The sequence below is a fragment of the Capsicum annuum genome, chromosome 1, assembly GCF_002878395.1.
Source record: "Capsicum annuum cultivar UCD-10X-F1 chromosome 1, UCD10Xv1.1, whole genome shotgun sequence".
Lineage (NCBI taxonomy): Eukaryota > Viridiplantae > Streptophyta > Magnoliopsida > Solanales > Solanaceae > Capsicum > Capsicum annuum.
Genome location: NC_061111.1, coordinates 45004464 through 45015086, shown reverse-complemented (window position 1 = coordinate 45015086; position 10623 = coordinate 45004464).

Below are 10623 nucleotides of genomic sequence, written 5' to 3'. Positions count from 1 at the left end.
TGCATTAATTAACAGAAAACCCATTTAAGGGAAATACCTGGTTAATCTGGGTTGAGTACAAAAGACTTGGGGGCATTCCCCTCAATAGAGTTTGTAGATAGTCTGATTTTCCTAGCAGAAAGAGTTCCGGCGACGTCTGCTCATAACGGTTTTTGCGCACACATTGGTGGAACTTCAAAAATTATTGTACCTAATTCCACTGCAGAATCAGCTCCTTTCTTTACCAAGGTGTCAGCTACCCCATTCTTCTCTCTAAAATAGTGGACCACCGGTGGCTTTCGATTCTTTCTAGTCTTAACCTGCATTCATCAATGATCGTATCATAACGTAAGTTGCCCGAATGAAGCATAGAAATAACTTCCATGGAGTCAATGTTGATCTCCACTAGGAGGAGTTGATGCTCCTCAACTAATTTAAGGCCTTCCCTAAGGGCTAACAAATCCATTTGGTTGTTAATGACCTATTGGAAGCTCTTTGAAAACACCAGAACCCAACTCTCTAAGGCATTACGAATCAGACCTCCAACCCCCCTTTTACCAGGAATACCTAGGCAAGAGCCATCGGTGTTCAGTTTATAATAGTTATGGGTGGGTGGGGGACCAACATACTGAGATCTTAGTAAGGGTGAAATCCGCACAAGATCTGCTCATTTTAAGGCTATACTCAATAGCTTCGGCATAAGTCTGAGAGAAAGAGGGTTTTTGCTTCTTCTTTTCAAAAGAGTTATGGTTCCTATTCTTCCGGATGGACCAGAGAGTGAAGGGGATTATGGTATGCCAGTACAAGAAGAGATCAAACTTTTTGTGTCTAAGGGTAGACCAAGTAGAGCACCATTTCTCAAGATAGAGATCCTTGATGGACATAGTGAACCCTCCATAGTTTTTGGCTAGGAGCTTATTTCAGAAATCATGAGTGATTGGTATTCAAAAAGGAGGTGGGTGATATCCTCCAAAGGCTGATTGCAAATGTTGTAATTTGGGGTGGTGAGGATACCCATTCTATGGAGAATAGCTTTTGTTGGAAGCCTATTGTGTTGGGCCAGCCAAAGAAGGACTTAATCTAAAGGGGGCAAGGAATTTTCCAAATCCAACCAAAGTTGGTGCCCATGGTGATCCAAGGAGCCTTATAGAACTTAGTAATGAGGGTGTAAGCACTTCTACTAGAGTATAGGCCATAACTGCTTAAACTCTAGATCAGTTTATCCTTTTGAAGCTTAGAGTTATGGTGGAAAGAGTTCTGAATACCATTGATAATATGAATAGGGAGTTGGAAAGATAAACTAGAGAAATCCTACCCACCCTCCTTCCAAACCTTAAAGACTCTTTTCCTAGACTGGTCCAAACTAAGAGGGCCCTCAATCATATTCCTCAGAGGTTCAAGGTTGGAAATCCATCTATCATACCAGAAATTGATACCATCCCCATTATGAACTATCCAATGGGCTCTTTGAAGGCAATTTTTCCAGCCTTGAGTAATATTTTTCTAGGTCCTGGAGGATATAGGTCTACAGGTTAAATAGAGATTGCCATACTTAGCCCTGATCATTTGGTTCCAGAGGAAATCATTACTTTGGGAGAATCTCCAGGCTAGCCCGATGAGCATAGTTTTATTCTTAAACTTATCTTTATAGAGACATAACCCCTATCCTTTTTTGGTCTGATTATGGTGTCCCAACTTACGATATGCATCCTTCTCTTGTCTAAGGTAGATCCCTAGATAAAATTAATTTGAACCCTATCAATTAAAGAAAGGATTTTGCTGGGGATAGAGATGTACTGCATAACATGGGTGGGGATACTACTGAGAGAAGATTTTGCTAGGTGGTAATGCCAGAGAAATTCATGAACTTGGTCTTTCACCCAGCCAGCTTGTTACTTAAATTGTTAATAATGAAGTGGAAATCACTGTTGTAGGGCTTGGAATAGAAGATGGGGAAGCCAAGATACTTCCCAAAGGACTCTCTAGCGTGGATAGAGAGGATGTTAACCATTTGGTATTTAACCTGGGGGCAGTTTTTAAAAAATACCACTTTGGATTTGCTAGGATTGTTCTTTTAGCCAGAAAGGAGGCTGAAAGAGTTAAGGACTCTGATGATAGTGGTAGCATTATTGTCATAAACTTTTGAAAAAAGGGTGAGGTTATCTGCAAATAAAAAAGTGAGAAATCTTAGGACCCCTCTTACTAATGAAAATAGGGTGCCAGTTGAGGGTATCAAACTCATAATCAATCCTCCTTAATAGAAGCTCCATATATATTATAAAAATGTAGGAAGAGATGGGGTTTCCTTGTCTGATTTCCCTGGTAGGGGAGAAGAATTTAGTTCTTCCCTCATTGACAAGAATAGAAATAGAGGAAGAGGATATACAAGACATAATAAGGGAAGTGATCTTTGGGGCGATGTTAAAAAAGTAGAGGCCTTGTCTTATGAAAGACCATTCTAACCTATAAAAATCTTTCTCTAAGTCAATTTTTAAGACTATATTAGCCTTCTTTCCTTTCATCCTTTGCAATTGAGTGATAACCTCTTAGACATTAATGGCATTGTCTGATGTTACTCTATTAGGGAGGAAGCTACTTTGTCTATGGATGATAATGGTAGCTAGAAAGGTCCTCAATATCCTACTTATAACCTTAGTAATAATCTTGTATTGAGTGTTGCAAAGCCCAATAGGTTTGAAGTTCCTAAGATTGATAGCATTCTGGAATTTAGGAATGAGACAAAGGTAGGTAAAGTTAACCATGGGCTCCATGCGAACAAAATTAAAAGTGTTGACACAGAACTGGGTAACAGGATGACCCAGAGTGTCCCAGTACTTTTGGTAGAAGAAAGGGTGAAGACCATCAGGTCCAGGAGTTTTGTAAGGCTTAAAGGAGAAGATAGTATTCTTAATTTCCTAGAAGAAGGAATACTATCTAGAATATCATGGTCCTCTCTACTAATTGAACCCCTGGAGGAGGGGTTCCCCTCGAGAGCTATGTGAGAGAAACGATGCTCAGTACTGAAGAGGTTCCTATAGAAGAAGAGAATATGGTCTTTGATTTCCTAGATGGAGGGTAGGAGGGGTGTATCTAATTACCATATTCCTTAATAGCATTAATCATGTTCCTTCTTCCCCTATTGAGAGTATAGGTATGGAAAAAATTGGTATTGGCATCACCCTCAACCAACCAGTTAATCTTAGATTTGTGTCTCTAGAATTCATGCTCATGTCTAAGGATAGAGATGAATTCCTTGGTGAGACTCTTTCCAAGATATTGCAGAAAGAAACTAGAGTAGTAGGAAGTAGATTTTTGGATACCTACTAACCTAGAAAGTATCTTTCTCTTTTGGTGGAAAATATTACCTAAAACTTCCTTATTCCAAAGTTGCACAGTGCTTTTAAAATATGGAATGGCCTTAGAGAGGGGGTGCCCTAGACAAAGGTGTCTTAAACTATTTGAGGAAAGATGGGGTAGGAATAACATATTGACTCAATTCTAAAGGGTCTGTCTTAAATACAAGGAGTCTTATCCAAACTGACTAGCAGAGGGCAATGGTCTGAGCAGGTTTCGGGTAAGGGAGTGACAAAGGTATCTGGAAAGAGATAGATCAAAAACTCATTGGCTAGAATTCTATCTAGTCTTTCTGGAATGAGATCTTTTATATTTATGTATCTTTTATTAGTCCAGGTGAATTTGCTACCTTTAAAACTCAAATCAATCAACTTACAATGGTTAAGGCAGTTAGAGAAGAAGGTGGCTCTAGTGATATTAATACCATTTCCCCCAATCTCCTCTGAGGCTTTAAGGACTTCATTAAAGTCCCCTTCTATAATCCAAGGGGAGTCACCAATGGACTCTGAGAACTAGTCTCAGGTTAGCCCAAAGGTTCTATATCATCTCATAATTATTACTAGCATAGATGGAAGTAAAAAAACCAAAAGAAATGGGAATTAGGTGCGTTAATAGTCACATGGATGGCCTGAGGGAGAATAGCAATGTCCTGGATGCTAAGAGATGAGTTATCCCACATAATGACTATACCCCCTGAGTTGCCAATGACAGAAAATTAGATTTGACTATTGAAACCCAAAGTCTCAGCAATGGCCTTATAATCAGCCATTCTGATCTGTAACAAAGCTAGAATAGAGGGCTTGTGGATATTGACCATAGACTGGAAGTGCCTCCTAAACTTTTCTTTATTAGCCCTTCTAACATTCCATATTATTGAGGTTACCATTGGAGGAAGATTAGGGTGTTGTGGTGTCTCCAATATTCCTTCCCCCTTGTCCACAGATTGGGGAAGGGGGTCATTGTTTCTTTCTTATTCTTGGATGTTGGAGTTATTTTGGAGGAATAAAAGATGTCCAGGCCTGGTATTTTAATCTCTAAGTCAAACTTGGTTAGCTCCGGAGGAAGGAGGACAATCAGTAACTCACTGATAAGGTCCTCGAATGTTTGAGTGATGGGTCTTCCTAGTAGAACCACTTCGGCATTTGTCCCCTTTAAAGATGCCAACAACTTTTCTATTTCCCTGTTGTTCTCTTGGAGAGCCTCTATAGTTTTGGATTTCTCCAACATTTCTACTTCTATTTAGAGAGAGGAAGGGGCATAAGAGGTAATGAGGTTTGGTAGTATTGCGTGATCCCAGGACTTCTTTACAAAAGATGGTCCTTTCTTCAGTAGGTCTGACATCCTTGGAGGAAAGAAGGGAAGTATAATACCCCACACTTTCGAGCTAAATTTTGGACCATCTTTTCTAGGCGTATAGACCCAAACCCAATGATTCTTTGTTAATAAATGTGTTATGGCCAATCCTATAGTGTGTGAATACCTTTGAATATGAATTGAGGTCACAAAAATCCCTAACTTAAAAATGAGTTGAAAACTCTTCTATTGATTAAGTTTTGATGAATGTCTCAACTTGGGTCAACTTCCATTGATCATAAATTCTTGTGTTTAACGAGTTAAAGGGCCTACTATATATCAAATTAAAGCCCTTCAAATATTCTTTCTAACTCCACCGACCGTTCGTCAATCTGAGTCCGGTGTAAAAAGTTATAAGTATTTGAATGAGACACTGTCTAGACTATGCGATGGGGCATGCGATGCCCACTTAAGGCTATGCCATGGGCTGTGCATCGCCCACCTTGGGAGGAACAATGTAAGATCTCCATTTTAGTGCTATTTAAGGGCAATGCGGTCCTTTTATGCCCCATAACAGTCCCTAAACATCTATAGAAGAATTTCAACCCTAATATACGTTATTTACTCCTCAAAAACCCCAAATTCATCCTCTAAAATACAAGAAGAGAAAAACTAACTGGGGTTTGCACATTCAAGCTTAAAGGTTCAATCTTTCTCAAATTCTTCATCAAATAAGGCATGTGGGATTTTCCTAAACTACACGGGCATAGTGAAATCATTTTGATAATGTTTAAATGTTCAGAAATCATGAATTTACAATGGGTTTCGAATTTACATTTATAATTGTGCATTGTGAAATCCTTTTTATTATAATGTTTTGGTCATGAGACCTTCCCCTAAATTAGATTTATACTCGTATATAAGTATGTATACATTTTTGAGTTCTATATTGAATTGAGAGCATGAACAATTAAAATCCCTCTCTAGTTGTAAAGCCTCTAGTTTTTATATGTTATGAATTATTCAATTGCATATTGAGAATCATGATTCAAATGTCTTTACTATTGTTAAGCCTTGATTTTGGATATGAACTGAAGAGAGGGTGATTCTTGTTAATATAAATGAAAAGTGTTGATTCAAAGAGATTGTATGGTTTGTTACAAAATACTTGACTATCACATGTTTGCTGAAATGTTGGAAAGAGAGAATCTCTGCATAGTTTGAAAATAAGAACTCTTTTACATTGTTAAATATTTTTGGTGGTCAATTGAATTGATTGGATTGAAGGAACTAATGCATATTATTATTTGGCTTAGACATACGACTTTCAAGTCTTGGTATGACGATACCAAAATTAGACAATGCTATAATAGACTTAGAACAGAATAGAAGTTAGATTTCAATTAGATTTTTAGAATTTGAGTTTTGAAAGATGCATGTTAAAAAAGGGTTAAAAAGAGGCTTAAGAGATGTTAGGTGATTACCCGAAGAAGGCACGAGTTTAGAAAACTAATTGCCCAAAATCGTGTGTTGTCGATACGGGTTATTATGTCCCCCAGAGGAATTATACGCTGGCCTAGTGCCCTATCGCGTATCAGAATTAGACATTCCAGCCCCTGCAGCATACTTGGGTTGGGGGCTTACCCGCCGAGTTAATGGTGAATTCCATATAGCCCATGGGATATCGGACTAGTAGGGTGTACCACCTAGCTCAGAAGTAAGACAAAGAGTGAGTCGTGGTTTCAAAGAAATGTTTCCAAGTCTATGAAGTGTGTCCATGTGTTTTCATATATCATATGTAAAATATTTTATGAATTTCTCTCACTTATGTTATATATAAATACATTATTTTGGATTTCTTTGTGTACTAGTACATCTATTTTGACCCACTATATTTCAGGATCTTAGGCTCAGTCCCGGGGGCCCGCTAAGCCATAGATTGATTGGTTAGAAATTTGCAGTTGTTATGCCTCCCTTATTCTAGAAGGCCTAATGTATAAATCATTGTTATTTTATTTTGATTCATGGTCCTGCTAGGTGCCTTGTCACAGTCTTCAGACAGAGATTATTTTCAGTTAGTAGAGATTTCGCAGACAAGTGTTGGATGTTTTTGATCTTTATGAAATCATTTCAGTATTGAGTAGTTTGAAATAAAAGTTGACCATGATTCTATTTTGTTATGTATTTTCGTACTTTCTCTTAGTATATGAATGATGTATATGATTACAAGTTAGAAGGGGCGCTCGGGCCTTCATGGTTTGGGATGTCTGTCATAGCCAGGGCCTCGGTTTGGATCGTGACAAACTTGGTATCAGAGCGTGGTTCATGGTCCTAGAGTGTCTGCAAAATCGTGTCTAGTAGAGTCTTACTTATGGGTGTGTTGTGCACCACACTTATAATCAGGAGGCTATTGGGAATTTAGGAGTTGTTTCTTATTCTTTCATACTCCAGATTATGCTATAACACCGTCCATAATAAAGTTATCCAAATTCCTTATTCTAATTTTCATGAGCCATGCCTCATTGTCTAGACGATATAAGTCTAAGAGCCTAGCTCTCCCAGTGAGGTGGTTCTCTCTAATTGAGTTATCCATAAAGTTATGCGATAGCACAAGGACTTAAGAGGAGTCCATTAGTGATTCAAGGTTTATTGATTCAAGTGTATACCTTTATCTTGATGAAATCAAGCTTTTCAGCCTGAGGTCCGAAGTATATTCAATCTCTTTTCAAAATTCATGTTGCAGATGTCATGCATAAGGGTAATGATGTGTAGTAGAATAATGGAATTGTATTTTCACCCGAGTAGTAGTATATGTTAAAGTGTCATGACCCATTGGTAGTGAGATAGTCCAGAAGTTATTGACATAAAGTCACAAGTTTAGCAGTTAGAGTGAGGGTGACTTTTGTATAAATAAATAGTTTTAGTTGTATGATCGTGGATTGAGGAGTGAGTTTCCATTTTATAGTGATAGACTAGTATGGTAGCATAGTTGTGGATTGTGTGGTAGTCTGTTGAGGAAGTGGTTGGCTATGCTTATTAATTATTAGTAATAGGAAAGGATCTTAGAATGGATAGTTATTGTGGTTGTATAAAGCATTTATAGGTTTGAATAGAGAGGGGTAGATTAGTTAATAAATTATGGGTAGAGACTCATTAGTGTAAGTGGAATTTAAAGGTAGTCTAAATGTATGCTTGGGTAAATAAATATAATGTGAGAGATTAGAATACGTTGATAAGATTTAAATGGGTTATATTATAAGATTAAGATCGACTATATTTATTATGTGGCTTTACCCCCTTTGATTGTTTTTTTCTCTAGTACTTGTAAATTAGTATTACATGTAAGAAGGTATGTAGTAAATTTAGAGGTGTTGTAGTAATGTCTTGGAGAGGATGAACTTTTGGATCGTAGTCATGTAAAATAATAGACATAAGTTGATATTTCTATTTGATAGGATAGTATAACATGCGGCATGCTTCATCGGTGTTACATGATTGGTGCTAGACAATAGGCTTGAACTTTAGATGTGGATTGTGGTGGTGAGGATAGCAGCTTAGGATTAAAGATGTATGTTTTGTCGGAAAGAATTAGTAGGGCTTGATGATATTTGTGAAAAAGCCAAGGTTGATAATTTATGAAAAGTTTAAGTGGTAATCGTGAGGCATATGTGTACATGAGGACTAGTGTTAAAATGATGAATTGTAATGGTGTCAATAAGTGGATAAGGGCGTAAGCATATAAGAATAAGTTGCACCCCCTTGGTAGTGTGGTGTTAGGTAAGATTTTATGGTATAAGTCTCGCGTGTACCTAGATTTCGTTCTTGATTTTATTTGTAGTATGGAAAAGTCTGGGAAGTTGTTGTATGGTGTTCTTTAGAGATAAATTGAGGAAATATAGGTAGGCAATATGCACCTTTTGTATAGTTTTCCGAATGTTGTTAAGTTGGAAGGTTATATGGTTAGAGGTGTAATGCTAGTATTCTAAGGAGTTGAAGATGGAATGTTGAGTGTTTAGAAGCATAGATGTGCATGCCATGGTAATGTTAGTCACAAGTCGATGACTTTGGGGGTTAGAGGAAGTTATGATTAGTGTCCCTGAAGGGGATGTCCTAGAAAGGATTTTGTGTCTCTACATTAAAATTATTGAAGGGAGTCTAGCGTTTATGTGCATAGTGATACCCCTTTCTGTTGAAAGTTGTGGGTATAGATTTGATAAGAAGATATGTCCTTAAGTTCAGATGTGTGACTTTGATCTAAGGGGGAGATGACGAATTAAAGCAGTTCCCGAATTTTCTTGTGGTGTCAAGTTTCAAGTACGAATCATGATAAATCAATCCTTATTCAAGAAAGCTCCTCCTACTTTGATTTGAATGGACATCTAACAATGTCCTATGTATTCAAGTCTTATCTATGTCTAAGGTTTGAGATCTCGATTTAATTCATGTCATGTTCCGACCTCCAAAATAGAAGAAATAATGTCCCTCAGTGATCCAATATTTCAAGTATCCAAGCTCTATGATATGTTACTCATGAACCATAAACCTGTGTCCCAAATCATGCTTGGTTCTAAGGAACTATACTTTCATATGTTACCGATTCATTTTTATGTCAGGATTAACCAAAATGATACAGTTGTGCGAACTCATGACTTTTTTGGCTCTGCAAATAAGGAGCAATAGCTTCGAGTAGAAGTCCTTGTCCCAATCGTTGACTTCATGAATTCCAAACTTATGTTATACAACTCATGATGTAAGCACTCGTGTTTCCCGCTATGGTCTATCCTAAGTACTCGTGCTATGTTGTGATTATGCTAGAGCATCTCTCTAATTACGAGCCATACACTTGAAATATGAAGCACTTTATGTCTATTCTATCGTATCTTTATTTCATGTCCCTCCTTTAGTAGTGCAATAAGTATAAGTTATGCTCTAACAGTGTTACTTCCATTCATGACGTTTATGTTCGGGTTCCTGAATGACCCTCCGTATGTTAGTATGATAGTGGTTGTGGAAGCGTGGTGATGTTTTAGGTAGGGGAGTAAATATTGTTGAAGGTGAAAATTTTTGGATATGATTTCTTGAGCTAAGGTTATAGTAGAAGAGAAAAGAAGGAGATGAACTTTTGTTGTGAGAAATAGCAAAGAAGGAGAAATGTGGCAAAAATATTTGTGAGAGTGGTTGAAATTGTTGGTCTTAGTGTGGAGATCCATGTAGTGGGTGTAGTAATGATTAGGCTTGAATGTTGTGATTGCTGAAAACATAAACCTATGTGCTATGTGGTTAGTACTCTCTAAATTAAAACCCGAGGGTGTTTGATGGTAGTGATAAGGTGAAGAAATATTCTTAAGGGGATGTAAAGTACAGGGTCCCGTAGCTTAAGTTAGCACCTTTTAACTCCGAGTTAGGCTTCAACATTGAAGTACTAAGTAGTGGGACTCAAATTCTTGTCGCTAGATATGTGATTGGAGAATTGTAAGTTGGAGAGTGTGAAGTATGCTATTTATTTTTTTGGGGTGTAGACGATTAGTGCCTCTAATTTTAAGTCTATTCGTGGTACCTTGTAAGGTAGAGAATGTTTCTATTCCTATCTTCCGCGAAATCCTATTTCATGATTAGTATAAATGTAAATCAGGACTATGATCACCAAATAAACTCATACCTTAGGTTGTGATGATAATGAATCATGGAACTCATGTTCAAGATCATCCCTATGTAAAGTTTCATTACCTGATGTTTCGTACTTACACGTTCCCCTAAGGGTTATCATGAAGCTCGTTTGACGCCTTCGCACATTTTGTTGAGGAAAAATGTTCAATGCGTGTTACATTCATTATTCTACACTTTTAGAGTTTCAAAAAGTCCCTACCCATCTTCAGGGATGAATGATCCCAAGAGGGAGATAATGTAACACCCCGCACTTTCGGGCTATTGTTTGAACCATCTTTTCTAGACGTATGGATCAAAACCTAATGATTCTTTGTTAATAAATGTGTGATG